Source organism: Schistocerca cancellata, chromosome 4 (assembly GCF_023864275.1).
Source record: "Schistocerca cancellata isolate TAMUIC-IGC-003103 chromosome 4, iqSchCanc2.1, whole genome shotgun sequence".
NCBI classification, from domain to species: Eukaryota; Metazoa; Arthropoda; class Insecta; order Orthoptera; family Acrididae; genus Schistocerca; species Schistocerca cancellata.
In genome coordinates, this window is record NC_064629.1 from 239,712,008 (window position 1) to 239,729,409 (window position 17,402).

At 44.1% G+C, this 17,402-nt stretch overlaps 1 protein-coding gene across 1 annotated transcript in view; it reads left to right on the top strand.

The window, feature by feature from the left end:
- LOC126184040 (diacylglycerol kinase 1-like) overlaps positions 1-17,402 on the top strand; it is a 462,137-nt gene that overhangs the window by 324,198 nt on the left and 120,537 nt on the right. The gene's annotated exons all lie outside the window — the stretch shown is intronic.

Below are 17,402 nucleotides of genomic sequence, written 5' to 3' on the forward strand. Positions count from 1 at the left end.
GAAGATTTTCCCGAGATCAAGTCCATGATTTAGAGGCTGAAGCACAGCGGTAATACCATTACTGAGTTGGTTCGAGTGGTCTTCTACCTGAGTGTGTTCACTTGTGTATAGATATTACGAATTTAACGGTATCTGTCTCAAAAACTTATGTGGAAATTTATGTAATATTAATTACGTTGTTTTCCTTCTATGCTCATTACAAATACTTCGAAACCTCTTTTTACATAATCTAAGGAATGGTAACATTTTCATCAGTGATCAAGTATGAATAAATGTTCGTACCCTTGCCTTAAAAAGAGTAATTTTAAGGCAAACGACCACACAAAGCTTGAATGTTTCCTCACTTTAGGCTTATGGTATCTCAAGGAAACTGAAGCCGTATGCAGTTCCCTTTGCGGGAAAAGTGTCATCTGCATCGGAAAATAAAAGCATTTATTAGTACATTTATCGGTAGGACGTGATAAAATCTGCTACCATTTCTAGTAACAGCAAAGAGTACATTTATTTTTTCCTCCAGTCTTGTGGAAGGGGTAAACTAAATGACGCACATTATAGTGGAATGGGGAATTGACACAAGAAAATGCAATTCTAGTGCTTGCACACAACAGATATAAACAGGAAGAATTTATAAATACGTGGTTTCAGTCTTTGTTTGTTAGGCTTTTCGCTAGTGGGAAAATTACAATAATATCAGTTATTTCACAGATATTACGCAGTTGCTAAAATCAGCATTTGCTTTCAGCTACTAATGATAAAAATTGCAAGTGTCAGATCGACTTCGCACAGCGTGTGATGATAGTGACTACGCTTTATTCCATCCGTCATATTACTTAAATGTCGCTTTAAAACTTCAATACGACATAGGTAGGTGCGTAAGCAGTCTATATATGCATCTGTAATATAAGTATTAGACAACGTAAACGTGAGTGTTAATTGCTTCTCCCATGCACATTTGTGGTTATAGCTTATTAATTCCTAACGATAGTAACTGGAGGAGGATTGTAAGCTGACACTATGTCAGTATGTTAAACTATTTAAAGAAGGGAGCAGGATCCATTTCTTCATGACCTGGGATGTGTTCGGGTACATCTGACCAGTTCTTAGACAAAGTTGTGGCCTAAGAAAGCCATTCCGTTTTCCATAGCTTCGGAAGCATCATATTCAATCCTACTTCAAATTCATTAACAAGTGTTAATAACGTAGATTCAGGTGAACAGGAAGGGGTATATTATAATCGTAGGAACGGGAAGAGCCCAAATCAGACTCGACAGATGAAATATATTGTCACGAAAGATTTATATGTGCACTAGCCTTCACTCTGTGGCATTGCTTGTGTGTCTTAAACACACCTCTTCATCCCCCCTCTGTTACCACATCTTTCTCCCTCTGTCTCTTCATCTTAACCTCCCACCTCTATATATCTCCTCCTCCCCACTTTCTTTATCTATTCATCTCCTTCTCCCACTCTAATTTGTCCATTTCCTCAACCCCGTCTCTCTGACCATATCTTCCTCCTCCTCCATCTGAACATCTCCTCCTATTTCTGTCTCTTTCCATCTCCACCTGTCCGCTGTCCTTCTACACCCTCCACCTGCCTCATGCATCTCCTCTTCTCACCTCTCTTTGCCCATTTCGTCGTTTCCCTCATTCCGTCCAAACCCCCTGTAATGTCCTGTGGTCGTCAGAAAAGAACTAACGGTCAAATTTGAACTCACTTTAACTAAAACGCCTTCTTGGTGTATACTAATTTCCAAATGCAAGAACAACAAGAAGCACAACAATTCTTGTGGTGGCAAAATCCAGATAAGAATATAGGACAAAGAAAAGAAATAATAACCGAAATACTACTCTATACAATTGCAAAGTGCGTTACACCCAACAAAATACAACTTTCTACTGAAAGCTACGACGAGTGTGTACTAGGCTACAGCCGGCGTAGGTAATGGCCAGAGCTGTCCTAGCTCTTGGTACACACTGCTGGTCCGACTCTGCTGGCGTGCTTATAACACCAATGCGTCAGATCGCTACACGTAGTCACATTAGTTCCAATTGGTGGATCGCTTTCACATGGCTTTTCACGAAGTTGTGCCGCGTTTATGCAGAAAGTCTGTTGGTGTTTACATCCACTGGCGATGTTTTGATCTGAGCTCTTGAAAAGAGGTCGGCAGCCCACCTTGCTTGTCTGTTGTGCAGGCACTCTAACGGATAAGGGGCTGCTACAACACCCTCTTCTACACTCCTGGAAATTGAAATAAGAACACCGTGAATTCATTGTCCCAGGAAGGGGAAACTTTATTGACACATTCCTGGGGTCAGATACATCACATGATCACACTGACAGAACCACAGGCACATAGACACAGGCAACAGAGCATGCACAATGTCGGCACTAGTACAGTGTATATCCACCTTTCACAGCAATGCAGGCTGCTATTCTCCCATGGAGACGATCGTAGAGATGCTGGATGTAGTCCTGTGGAACGGCTTGCCATGCCATTTCCACCTGGCGCCTCAGTTGGACCAGCGTTCGTGCTGGACGTGCAGACCGCGTGAGACGACGCTTCATCCAGTCCCAAACATGCTCAATGGGGGACAGATCCGGAGATCTTGCTGGCCAGGGTAGTTGACGTACACCTTCTAGAGCACGTTGGGTGGCACGGGATACATGCGGACGTGCATTGTCCTGTTGGAACAGCCAAGTTCCCTTGCCGGTCTAGGAATGGTAGAACGATGGGTTCGATGACGGTTTGGATGTACCGTGCACTATTCAGTGTCCCCTCGACGATCACCAGTGGTGTACGGCCAGTGTAGGAGATCGCTCCCCACACCATGATGCCGGGTGTTGGCCCTGTGTGCCTCGGTCATATGCAGTCCTGATTGTGGCGCTCACCTGCACGGCGTCAAACACGCATACGACCATCATTGGCACCAAGGCAGAAGCGACTCTCATCGCTGAAGACGACACGTCTCCATTCGTCCCTCCATTCACGCCTGTCGCGACACCACTGGAGGCGGGCTGCACGATGTTGGGGCGTGAGCGGAAGACGGCCTAACGGTGTGCGGGACCGTAGCCCAGCTTCATGGAGACGGTTGCGAATGGTCCTCGCCGATACCCCAGGAGCAATAGTGTCCCTAATTTGCTGGGAAGTGGCGGTGCGGTCCCCTACGGCACTGCGTAGGATCCTACGGTCTTGGCGTGCATCCGTGCGTCGCTGCGGTCCGGTCCCAGGTCGACGGGCACGTGCACCTTCCGCCGACCACTGGCGACAACATCGATGTACTGTGGAGACCTCACGCCCCACGTGTTGAGCAATTCGGCGGTACGTCCACCCGGCCTCCCGCATGCCCACTATACGCCCTCGCTCAAAGTCCGTCAACTGCACATACGGTTCACGTCCACGCTGTCGCGGCATGCTACCAGTGTTAAAGACTGCGATGGAGCTCCGTATGCCACGGCAAACTGGCTGACACTGACGGCGGCGGTGCACAAATGCTGCGCAGCTAGCGCCATTCGACGGCCAACACCGCGGTTCCTGGTGTGTCCGCTGTGCCGTGCGTGTGATCATTGCTTGTACAGGCCTCTCGCAGTGTCCGGAGCAAGTATGGTGGGTCTGACACACCGGTGTCAATGTGTTCTTTTTTCCATTTCCAGGAGTGTATCTATCTCAAATTGTCCCCAGCAATCCCCATCGTCGCACGTAGCCCGTGCAACACAGTTCAATAAAGCAGGCTGATATTACTCCCACAACACACCTGTCATGCAATGCAGGCCATTTGGCAGGCTGCTACTGCTCCCACACAAATTGCCTGTAGTGCAGAGTAGCCTATACACCAGAGGCTGGGAGAGACACATTTTTAGCTGTATCTCCACTCCTATTGGAGCTAGGAGATTATAAACCCCACAGTGCTGATTTGATTGAAATCGATCCACTTATATATATATATATATATATATATATATATATATATATATATATATATATGTGTGTGTGTGTGTGTGTGTGTGTGTGTGTGTGTGTGTGTGTGTATTATACTGTTTGCCTATGATGCCCTAGTGTATGGGAGAGTGTGATCTTAGAGTTACTTTAGGGGGATACAGACTGACTTGGATACGATTTCTATATGGTGTGGTGAATAGCAGCGTTACTCTAAAGGTATAAAAATTGAAACTGAAGCAGATGAGTGGGAAAAACAATACTATAATCTTCGACTACAGTAACCTGCTTGACACAACCACTTTGAGTAAATATATAGGCGTAACTATGCAAAGTATCATGGAATGAAACGGACACTCAAGTAGGTTGTAGGGAAGGTGAACAGCCAACCTCGGTTTCTGGGAGAGTTCTAGGAAAGTGTTGCTCATTTATGAAGGATACCGCGTACAGAATATTTGTACGACCAATTCTTGAGTACTGCCAGAGTGTTTGGGACCTTCACAACGTCAGGTTAAAGAAATACATCGAAGCAATACAGAAGCATGCTGCTAGATTTGTCACCGGTATGTTTGATCAAACACGCGAGTGTTAGCGAAATGCCCCTGTACCTACATGGGAATCCCTGGAGAGAAGAAGACGTTCCCTTCGCGAAACGCTGTTGAGAAAGCTTAGAGAATTGGCAGTTGCGAAAGGACGCAGAACGTCTCTACTGCCACCAACACACATCTCACGCAAGCACTGTTAGATACGATAAGAGAAACCAGATGATGTGGTTTGTCGGGTTATCAGCACCCGGACAAATTGCAAATCTTTGCACTTTCTAGCTCCACCACTTTCCTGAATGACGATGAAATGATGACAATAACACAAACACCCAGTCCCCAGGCGTAGAAAATCCCCGATCCGGTCGGGAATTGTACTCAGCATCCCATATCCAAGGGCAGCAACGCTAGCCACTAGACCACGTGCTGCGGCCAAGAGAAACTAGAGGTCGTATAAAACCATCTCCTCTTCTTCTTCTCGTTCTTCGCCTTCTTATTCTTCTTCCGTTAAGTCCTCTGTAGGACCAAGCGCAGCCCTTCATCCTCTCTCCTCTTCTCTCCCGCTTTTCTTCCCAGATTTTTAGTATTCTCTTCTGTTTTCTGCTCCACTGGTGACTATTTGCTTTTTTACTGTATCCTTCTCTGTCGTCGATCTCCAACTTTTCCTTTTTTACTTTCCTTCCACCCTGATCCCCAGTTCCGTCCATTCCTTCATTCGTTCAACGACCCACTTGTTTCCTGTCTTTCCTCTCGTCTTTCTTGTTGTTTCCCGTACTATTTTCGTCATTATATCCGCATTTATACCGACTACATGTCCGACAAAAGTTACACTTCTCAATCTGATGTCTCCCAATATTGTCCTCAAGCCGTTGTTCAGATCTTCCCTACGTCTTCGCGTCCATCTCTCACCACCGCTTTTAGGAAATAGTTTTTCCGTCAATATCTTTCTCTCTGTTTTCTTTAATTTTTCTGCACAGTTTCTTCTTAACGTATAGTCTCAATCTCATACATGCGCCGTACGGTGCCTTGCGGAATATGATGTAAACGTAGATTCTGATGAAGGCACTCCTGTTAGTGTCAAAACCAGGTTAATTAAGTTTAAAAATAGTGACCGAGGGCTTATTTCTTGCAATTGTAACCTAGAAACGGTCTCTGAACTTGCAGCCATGTATAAAATTTTGATAACCATTTCTAGTCAATGATCGGTGTAAACAGAGTCCACACCATTATGCAACCACCGCCACCTTGCACGGTGCATTGTTGCATGGTTTCGTGAGGTCTGCGCCACTCTCGAACCCTACCATCAAATCTTACCAACTGAAATAGGGGCTCATCCCTCCAAACCGCGGTTTTCCCGGCGTCTTGGGTCCAGCCGATATGACCAGCCCATGAGAGGCGCTGCAGGCGATGTAGCAAATGCACTCGCGTCGGTCTCTGCTGTCATAGCCTATTACCGCCAAGTGTCGCCACACAATCCTAACGGATACGTTCGTCGTACGCCCCACATTGATTTCTGCGGTTAATTCAAGCATTGCTGCTTGTCTATTAGCACTGACCACTCGGCGCAGACGCCTGTACTCTCAAGTGTTTAATGAATACCGTGGGCCACTGCGTAGTTCGTGGCGAAAGGTAATACCTGAAATTTGGTATTCTCGACACACTCTTGACACTGTGGATCTCAGAATATCAAATTTCAAAAATGGAATGTCCCATGCCTCTAGCTCCAACTACCATTCCATGATTAAAGTCTTGATATCCGCCGTGCTGCCATAATCACGTCGGGAACCTTTTCACATGAATCACCTGAGTGCAAATGACAGCTCCGCCAACGCACTAACCTTTTATACCTTGTGTACCCGATACTACTGCCACCTATAAATGTGCATATCGCTATTCCACGACTTCCGTCACCTTATTGTAAATGCAGGATATGGGTAGCTGTACGATAACCAGAGTGAAACATGAGCTGTTCTCATGTTCCAAATCTTCCTGTGGGCGTGGTCACGTCCGTCAGACAGACCAGCGGTGGGCAAATACACAGTTCTTTATTCAGTCACCCAAACCGATTCTTCCACGAACTTGAACAAGTCTTTTATTATTCCATCCGGCTAGTAAACTCATTCAAGTGTATTTCATTCTTCACGTTAATATTCCATACTGAGCGTCATGCGTAGTCACTGCGAGTGGCAAAGAAAGGTGAGCTTCTTAGTCAGTGGAGCGTCTAAGTGGTGCGCTGAATAAACGACAGTGACGCAGACGCTGCACGGGGCTTCATACGGATGCGGTGCGGAACAAGGACAGTCGGCAACGGTTTCCGTCTGTACGGCAGACCGCGGCGTTCCCGGTGCGCGGCTATGGCGTTCCCCGGCGTCGATCTGTGGACCGACGATTGGAGGGAAGGGTTGGTATCTGCCCATGCTGGGCAGACTAGAAGAAAGCCCTCGTTCGAGTCTCTGTTCCGGCGACGGCGCCGACGGACGCGAACCGGCTCTCACTTAATGTCAGCTTGCCAGCATGAAATCAGCGGAAGAAATCACTCCTGAGTTCTAAATTGCTGCCAGCAATCCGGCTAGCGCAGTGACTCTGCGTATGGGTGTAAAAATAATGGGATACAATGGTCGAGGAGTAGAGGAACAGTTCGGAGACGATAATGTTATGTATCATCATGACAACGCACACGATCATAAAGCAGCGTCTGTGAGTCAACGGTATGTGTACAATAACTTTCCTGAAGTGGACTAGCCTGTTCAGAGTCCCGACCTGAACCCAACTGAACAGAACTGACACGAGTTAGAACATCAGTTTCGCTCCAGACCACAGCGTCCAACATCATTAACTTTTCTAGTTTCGGATCTTCAGGAAGAATGCCATTCCTCCACAGACAGTTAGACACCTCATTGAAAGGATCCCAGTAGAGTTAAAGTCGTCATAAAGGTGAAGGGTTAACACACATATTGATGTCTACTAACAGGAATCATATTAGTTTCACTAATAGGTTTCCGGACACTTTTGATCAAATAGTGCACAGGCAATGACACCAGAGGTCTGAAGATTCTATTGGCGGACGTCGTTAAACACGTCACATCAAATCACGAGCCACGCACTCGAGTAGGGACTCTCACAGCTGTGCGGGCCTGGCTGGATGCCAGCCAGCGCCTGACACAAAGAGCTACGCACGCCCACGCAGGACGCTCTTGTGGCTGACCTCCTGCACTCGGCTTTGTTGTGGCGGGGCCTGTGACGTTAGACGTCCTTTGGGAATTGATCTAGGTGGCACACTTTTTAAGCCGGTGAACTTCCTTTTCAGAGTATAGGGATCACATTTCCACCCGGATATCCGATTTTCCTTTTTTAGTGAGTTCTCTAAATCGCATTAGGCAAAAGACGACATGAATGACTTGAAGAGTTCACGGCAGAATTTATTCCAGCTATTTCTCTACACAGTCGCCGATCAGTCTTGGACACCTGTCATAGCGTTGTGGCCGGCCGAAGTGGCCGTGCGGTTAAAGGCGCTGCAGTCTGGAACCGCAAGACCGCTACGGTCGCAGGTTCGAATCCTGCCTCGGGCATGGTTGTTTGTGATGTCCTTAGGTTAGTTACATTTAACTAGTTCTAACTTCTAGGGGACTAATGACCTCAGCAGTTGAGTCCCATAGTGCTCAGAGCCATTTGAACCATTTGAACCATAGCGTTGTACCAACTTTTCGATTCCCTCGTTACAGAAGACAGCCCCCCCCCCCCCCCGTGCTTGTCGACAATTTTCTACTCTGGACTGCAGCTCATTGTCTGTTTCAAAACATTGTCTTCATAGCCAGCGGTTCATTTGAGCAGAGATGAACCTCAGGGGTAGACAATCGCAGGCTGTAATGTGGGAGATCAAACACTTTCCATTGACAACGCTGCGGGAGCGTGTTGATTGCCCCTGCAGAGTGCGGCTGAGAAATGTCGTGTAGAACGAACTGCATGACAGTTATGTTATGTGGATTGCATAGCTTCAGGCGAAATCTTTCGCCAGGCCCTCATACTTGGCGGCAGACGCTAATTTGTAGCCATCTTTACGTTCTCACTGTGGGCTCAGAACTGAAAAGAGGGACATGATGCGATCGACGGGCGTATTAGACACAGTGCCCAACGCATCTGTGCAAAGTTTCATCAGATTTTCACTCTACTTTCCGAATAATCCTCGTAAAATACAGTGTGAGTGTGGACAGTTTTTTTGTTGGACATAGTGTAGTAACGAACAGCGCCGTGCAGAACACGAGAGATGTTTTAACCTATGGTATCCTGAGCAATCAGTGGTAGCAGAATCTCTCTCTCTTTCCAGGTATTAATCCCGACTTGTGGGGTCTACTGTTATGGTTAACCAGACGTGGCATGTTAACTGTAAGGGCTGGCCATATGCCCTTCCTGTCACCACCCCGTACTCCCGGGATGGAATGTGTGTACCCCAACTGTCTGCATCTGGTGTAATCCATGGAAGAGTGCGAACATGTTTCAAATGTCTGCGAGTCGTGTAACTGAGCTGGAACGTGGGGACCAGCCTGGTATTCACCTAGTGGGATGTGGAAAATCGCCTAAAAACCACATCCAGGCTGGCTGGCACACCGGCCCTCGTCGTAGTCTGCCACGTGGATTCGATCCGGGGCCGGCGGTCCTACTTCAGTCCTGGAAGCAGCGCGTTAGCGCTCTCGGCTACCCTGGCGGGTCTAGCGGTAGCAGAATATCCAGCAAATAAACAATTTTTCCAGCCTTCAGTTGCAAGGTAATTTTACTCGTTTACCTAGGTTTCGATTCCAGTAATGGAATCTTCTTCAGAACAAAAAATGAAATTATTTTGTGAGCCAAACACTGGCCATGTCACAGATTAAAAATTAAAACATTAAAGACGCATAATCATAAGATTATGCCTAGTTTTCGAGCCGCTTACGTGTGGTCCTGATTTATGGCCGGCGCAGCTCCGTCTACGTTCGCCCTAATGGTTTTAATTTTGACTGACATAATCTTATGATTATGCGTCTTTAATGTTTTAATTTTTAAGCTGTGACATGGCCAGTGTTTGGCTCACAAAATAATTTCATTTTTTGTTCTGAAGAAGATTCCATTACTGGAATCGAAACCTAGGTAAACGAGTAAAATTACCTTGCAACTGAAGGCTGGAAAAAATGTTTATTGGCTGTACATTTCACAGTTGCTGACACGCTGCAATATGTTAAAGATTTGTAGCAGAATATGCTCTAGAAAATGGACACTGTATTCCACGCGCCGAGACATCTGTTATTACACGGACTAATGGTTTCTGGGCCAGTGTCATAAAAGATCGGGATAAAGATTTCTGACAACACCGTCAATAAAGACAGCCGCCTGCAGCTGATCACAGCTTGGAACCCGGCCATTGGAAGGTGGAAGCGGGCGCGGCAAGCGTGCAACGAAAACATTACCGTATATGGCGCTGGAGCGAGTACCAGTGACGTAACTGAAGGCAGCGCGGCTATATAAGGACGGCAGCAATCATTTTGCGGTCACCACTCGACAATGGCCGAGGAGCGATCGAATGAAAGCTCTTGGATATTAAACCACTCGACGCGGGTGGAAGGCCGAGAAAATTTTATCTGAAGTGAGACTCACTGTTGAACATTATAGAAGGTACGTAATGTTCCAGTTGACTCTGGCTCTACACAATGCACGTCTCTGTTGACTGTGGTATGGTGTTAGCGTTAAATAAAGTATGCAGCCTCTGGATCTCGACCCAGCCTCTGTTAATCTGTTCCCGATGGTTTGTGATGACACACTGCCTGTAACCCCTGCCGGCATTTCAGCTATTGCCATCTGTCTATTCGTCAGAACCAGTCGAACAATACTACGATCGTGTCATGGTCTGGTCCTTTTGGTAGGACCAGTGCCTGCTATTCTTTCCACACTGTTGTTCTGATTCCATCTTGTCACCGCGAGTTCTTCAGCCATTTCACTACAGCCAACTGTCTGTGCCATCTAACGGTATGGTGGTCCAAAGTCCCTCATGCCAGTGATTCGACCTTTCTTAAGGCCCGAAACATGTGATAAGCTGCATTTGCGGGTCCTATGAGCATTCTGTGTGGCGACGTTTATCTGAAAAATTCCAGTAACAGTAGACATGCCCAATAGCCACTACGTACTCACATCATTCTTCATCTGCAGGTGTGCTAGTGAGCCTTCGTATGCAAACCACCCACTTTTGTATCCATGTTAGCAGTAAAATTTTATAACCACCCACCCGTTCCACAGTAATGGTGATTTATTAAGCAGGGAAGTAACCTTTCTTTCCCAAATTTATAAAGCAAAGTTACAGCAAGTTGAAGCATATAATAAATATTTCTTACCAAATATTTTATGTCCAACTTTCGCTAAGATTGCCACAATAAATGTTTATAAAACAACTTACTGTAGTTAACTCTATCTTTTTATTTATACTTTGCATACATAGAAGCATGGAGGCTGCTGAAATTACGTTTAGGTAATTAAATTGGACACTGAGCGAAAGCGAAAGCGTAGGCTTGACGCTTGTAGAGATTCTGGAGCGGCAGGTTCAAACGTGGTGCCAGCCGCCCGCGCCATGTGACGTCACTCGGCCACGCTGCGCTATGGAGCCGCTAGGAGCTGCCCAACGTGCCTTCCGTGCTTTCGCCACTCCGCCCCTTTCTGGAAGATTCCAGTCGCTGCCATTACATCAGTATAAGGCGAACACCGTCACAGCCCTGGCAGTCAATGATTTCAACCCCTGATGGCGAGGGCGGAGGCATCTGTTGAAAGCTCGATTGTTTTATTCGAAATGACGAGGCTTGTGAACGGAGAAGATCATATTGAATTAAATTATTAATCAGATCCCTAAGCCCGATGCTACGAAACTAAATACTGGACACTGGCTCAGTTTTTGTAAGAAACAAACACAGGTCTCCACTTTCACAAATATTCAGGCTAGTTCTATCGTTGGTGGTAATATGATTAACAGCACTAAAGCCTAATTCCAGAAGATATAACTCAGTGAAAAGTGACAATAATTGAATATCATTTTCGATATGTTTGGAAATAAGACACATTATTTTATTTTGCCATAGGTATTCATGTCCACCACTATCGCATTTATGTTTACTTTCTAACAGTTCATCTCAGCAAGTTGTATCAGTCTCTTCTGTAATTATGGTAACAGGATTTTCCATCCAGCCAGACACCTCCAAATCGATTTCCAGTTCAAATATAATTTCGTTGAGGTGTCTACTGAATGTACCAGTATCGTATGGTGTTCCATCATCTTTTATATAGATGAAAGTTCGTGAATGTGATAAAATTTTCTCTTTCATAGATTTTAATGAAGTAGTTCGAGTTTGTCAATAAATATAATACTTTGCAGCGGCAAACTGTCACCATTAAACCTCTTGAAAATATTTGCCACATAAAATGTATCGTTCTTTATTGCTTTTGTCTGTTGACTCAGAATGGTCTCATTATTACTTCAGATGTGTGCAGGGCACTATCATATAATATTACTGGACGAATAAAAATTGTGCCCTTTGAACAGTCTCCGAACTTGTGTGTGTATAAGTAACTGTTCCGGCAAAGGTGTCGAAATATTCTATCATTCTTTGAATTGGATTTTTACAGCTCTAATTATTATATTTAATGAACAAAAGAGACTTTTGCTTAGATGTTTTCCTACACGATGTTGCCTGTACACCACACAATGAATACATAAAATTACAATGAAAGGAACACCCATGGCTGCATACAGGCGTTGATGTAAGTCAAAGGGGAGAGTTGAAAATGTGTGCCTCCATCGAGACTCGAACCGGGATCTCCTGCTTACATGGCAGACGCTTTGTTCATCTGAGCCACCGAGGACACAGAGGATAGGGCGACTGCAGGGACTTTTCTCTGGCACGCCTCCCGTGATACCCACATTCACAACTTATTGTCCCGCACTATATTCATAGTAACCCTGCCCATTATGCTCATTACTCGCGACTTTTTGCCGGTTCCTGTAAGAGTTCGGGAACTGTTTGTGCATCCGCACAGAAGAAGATGTTCAAATAGCGGATGAGCTTTAAAGAACAGATACCATCTTCATATATATGAATACACAAAACATTTGACACTTCATTCTTCAAATAAGCAACAAATCCACGACAGTGACTTACTATTCATGGTGATCCTTCAGTAGTGGATGCAACAATGTTTTTTAAATGCTGCAATGAAACCCACGAAAGTATTTCTCTTTTTCAGATATAGTCTTAGAATATTTCACAATATTATTGGAGGCAGTAGCCACATGTTCATACCACAAATCTAACTGTGTACTGACCTATGCGACGGCTAGCAAAAGAGGCTGTGCCATATATAGTCGTCTGCGCATGCCTTTCACGTATCGTAGATTGTGTTCGAGGTGTCTGTCTTGTCTTTTACAACTGAGTGGTGTTGGGGAGATACGCTAGTTATTCTTTGACGACGCTCTTCGGTCCCATTTGGTAGTACCAACGTAACATGAACAAAACTTATGGGAGAACGACAGAAATAGTGTATTTACGGAAATTTATCTTGTCACGGGGAATTTGATGGAAACTAATAAAAATTGCTACAGCCCATCACGAGATTTACAACGTCCACTAGTGGGAGGTAGGAACCAGTTTCGCTACCACTGATCTATAGGAATGGTTTCTCCAATGTACTGAAAATATTGAATAAAGGCGCGTGTGAGAATCAAATTATAATAGGAATGTCCCATAGCCATGGAAATACTGGAATGTCGGTTAGACACCGTTCGGTCAAGGTATTCACAGTGTAACATTTTTTTCATTTCCATTTCCACCCCTTTGTGTATTACAACTTTTCTTCGTGTCACGAAACGATGACACATTTGTTCGATGCGAACGTACGCCACTGGTGTGCCAGCTCTGTCGAGTAAACCTGCATCATTTGCGTCAGAGTGTGTTACAGCAGTAATGTCGACGGTGTAGTATGGCGTACCATTTGTCAGGTGGCCGAGTTTGCCGAGAGTGCGTCGTTCGGTGCAGGGCAGAGCCGGGCTCATTGAGAAGGCTTCTTTGTGGCCGTAATGTCAACAGGGGTGCCCGTTTTCTGCTCTCCCCTACTCTGCACCAGTCGGCTACATCTTCTCCCGAAAGCCACACTCCCCTCGCAGTGCCTGCTATGGAGCCGAAGAGATCATACGCCGCATTTCACCTTTTACGGTCACTTTTCCGAAAACACACGAGTGTTATAGTAACTGCTTATGGACGCTTCACAGATGTCAACTAAAGACGAAAACGTAATATTGCCTTATCTGAACAGTACCTTGAAGTACTAGCATATTCAAATATTGCCACCAAATTACAGGGGAATGCTGAAAAGTAGCACCTCCGAATTTTTTATGTGAAAATTCTTACAGCTTTGTAAATAAAACAAACGTTATGAACATTCTACATCTTTATTCTTCGTGTCATGTATACATGTATTTCTCAACACAGTCACCCTGTCAACGAACACATTTCGCTCAACGAGAGACCGGTTTGTTGTACCGTCACTTTAGAACGTGTGATTTTATTAGATAAAAAATTTTAAAAATTATTGCCTAGCCACAATTCTCCTATCACAATTAAAGTTCGATAACTAGCATCGGGTGCTTTCTCCAACCATCATCAGATAGTTCAAAATATGAAAAGGCGGTGAATAAGCATTGGAAAGCATCGTTAGCTGTAGTCATGCGAAATCATGCATTCGTAAGTACCAAAACAGTAACCGTACATAGTTGAAAACGTCACCGTGAGCAAGCCAGGTTGTAGACGGTAATTTCACAGGTTGACGTTCATATAGAAAGTTGTCCAAGTGCATGAGCAGAAGTTGGATCAAAAGCTCATTTCTGCACTTGCGATAGTAAACAGGTATTATCGTGAGAGCAGTGTATGCAAGGTTTCCAGAAACTGTCAGCTGTTTCGCAGCCTGGCCTGCACAAGAATTATCCTGCGTGGCGTATAACGTAGTCATCCATATAAAATATGTACAAATTGAAGGATATTATGAGAACGCTGCACGCCACCAGTCTGACAATACACGTCAAAACGAACTGAATTATTCCTGATTACGCACAATTCAGTTCGTTTTAATAATACTGCTCGCAGCCGCCTGTTTGTGGCGCTGCGCACGTTTCGACCAGCAGTTCGTCTGGTTGACAGCGTATTCAGGTCACGATTTGGTGTTACAAGAAACGTGATTCGCCGACCAGGCAGCACATTTCCATTGATCCTCGGTCCTACATGAATGATGATGCAACCAATGAAACCATAGATATTAGATTAGATTAGTACTTGTTCCATAGATGATGAATACGACACTTCGTAATGATGTGGAACGTGTCAGGTTAATAAAAGGTGTCTATACAAGATATTACATTACACTAAATATTACACGACACTTAATATTTTTAATTTTCTTTTTTGTGGTGGGGAACTTACCCACTTACTATATCCAAAAATTCATCTAATGAATAGAAGGAGTTGCCATTCAGAAATTCTTTCAATTTCCTTTTAAATGCTATATGGCTATCTGTCAGACTTTTGATGGTATTAGGTAAGTGACCAAAGACTTTTGTAGCAGCATAATTTACCCCCTTCTGAGTCAAAGTTAGGTTTAACCTTGAGTAGTGAAGATCATCCTTTCTCCTAGTGTTGTAGCCATGTACACTGCTATTACTTTTGAATTCGTTCGGATTGTTAATAACAAATTTCATAGGTGAATATATATATATATATATATATATATATATATATATATATATATAGTGAGGCTACAGTGAAGATCCCTAGCTCTTTAAATAAGTGTCTGCAGGATGATCTTGGATGAGCTCCAGCAATTATTTTGATTACACGCTTTTGTGCAATGAACACTCTTTTACTCAATGATGAGTTACCCCAGAATATGATGCCATATGAAAGCAGAGAATGAAAATAGGCGTGGTAAGCTAATTTACTGAGATGTATATCGCCAAAATTTGCAATGACCCTAATAGCATAAGTAGCTGAACTCAAACGTTTCAGCAGATCTTCAGTGTGTTTTTGACAGTTCAACCCCTCATCAATGCATACACCTAGAAATTTAGAATATTCTACCTTAGCTACCGATTTCTGATCGAAATCTATATTTATTAATGGTGTCATTCCATTTACTGTGTGGAACTGTATATACTGTGTTTTGACAAAGTTTAATGAGAGCCCATTTGCAGAGAACCACTTAATGATTTTCTGAAGAACATCGTTTACAATTTCATCAGTTAATTCTTGTCTTTTTGGTGTGACAGCTATACTTGTATCATCGGCAAAAAGTACCCGTTTTGCATCTTCGTTAATATAGAATGGCAGGTCATTAATATATACTAAGAACAGCAGAGGACCCAAGACCGATCCTTGCGGCAGCCCATTCACCCTATAATTGATGGTGTTTGGTTCAGTATGAAATACGTAACGGTTGAATGTTGTTAGATTGTAATTAGGTTGATCGCTTCCGCTACCCTTCTTGTAGACAGGTGTGATCTGTGCTTTCCGCTAACTACTACCCATGAGTCATCTTGGATGAGGTTTGAAGTTTCTGTCTTCGTGAAACAGTGCGCCTTTAGATGAATCACATTTTTTACTTTATTATTCAGCTGGTTACATGTTGGGAAACTATGCGACGGTGACTAAATTTTTCCAAAAACTATCTGTTCCATGCACCTACAGGATGTTTCACAATTAATGTTACACACTTCTATAGGTAGTAAAGGGGATTTAGTAGATCAAGTCTTACATAGGAATTCATGTCCGGAAACGTCATACAACGACGCCACAGAGCGTCAAAGTAGTAGGCGCTGGAGTCTGTAAATGTATCTATACACACGGTACTTCAGTGATGATATTACAAACTTTAAAGGATGATGGAGACGGATAAGCGTATCAGTCTGAGGTAAAGTCATTGTTTAGGAAACGAACGAGTCGAAAGTTATAAGCGAAAATCATTCTGATACCTCTGACAGTGGAATTTATCTACCGGTACTGTTACTGCTAAGAATGTATGGTATGCAACTTACAGAGGTGGTAGTACGGACTAAGTCAAGAAAAAATGTCTAGTAAACATGGGCCTAAAATGCATACCTTAAGACCTATGAGCAATAGTCCAGCAGAGGAGCTCATAGCTCCTCAGGTATGCATTTTAAAAAATGGTTCAAATGGCTCTGAGCACTATGGGACTTAACTGCTAAGGTCATCAGTCCTCTAGAACTTAGAACTACTTAAACCTAACTAACCTAAGGACATCACACACATCCATGCCCAAGGCAGGATTCGAACCTGCGACCGTAGCGGTCGCGCGGTTCCAGACTGTAGCGCCTAGAACCGCTCGGCCACTCCGGCCGGCTATGCATTTTAGAGTCAATGTTTACTAGAGATTGGTTCTTGTCTTGGTTCATACTACACCTTGAGAAAGTTGCTCACCCTACATTCCTAGCAACGACAGTACCGGTACAAAATGGGGTCAGAAGTATGAGAATGATTTTCGCTTCTAAGTTTCGACTCCTTCGTTTTCGATCCAGGGAATCTTAACTCACATTGATACATTTCTCCGTCTCCATTATCCTTGAAATTTTGTAACATGGTCACGGAATCCCCATGTATTGGATTACGTTTCCGGATATGGATTCCTGTGTAAAACTTGATCTAGTAGGTTCCCTATACAGCCTCTACAAGTGTAACGTGAATTGCGAAACACCATGTATAACTGATCAACTGACGAAAATATTATCTGTAAACATTTCAGAAACACAAGTTGTTGTCTTAGTTTTCAGATATTCAGCTCAGTTTGCGTTTCCTACATCAGATGGCATTATTGGTGAAAGCGGTACTTCATTTCTTCATTTTGGATGAACCAGAAC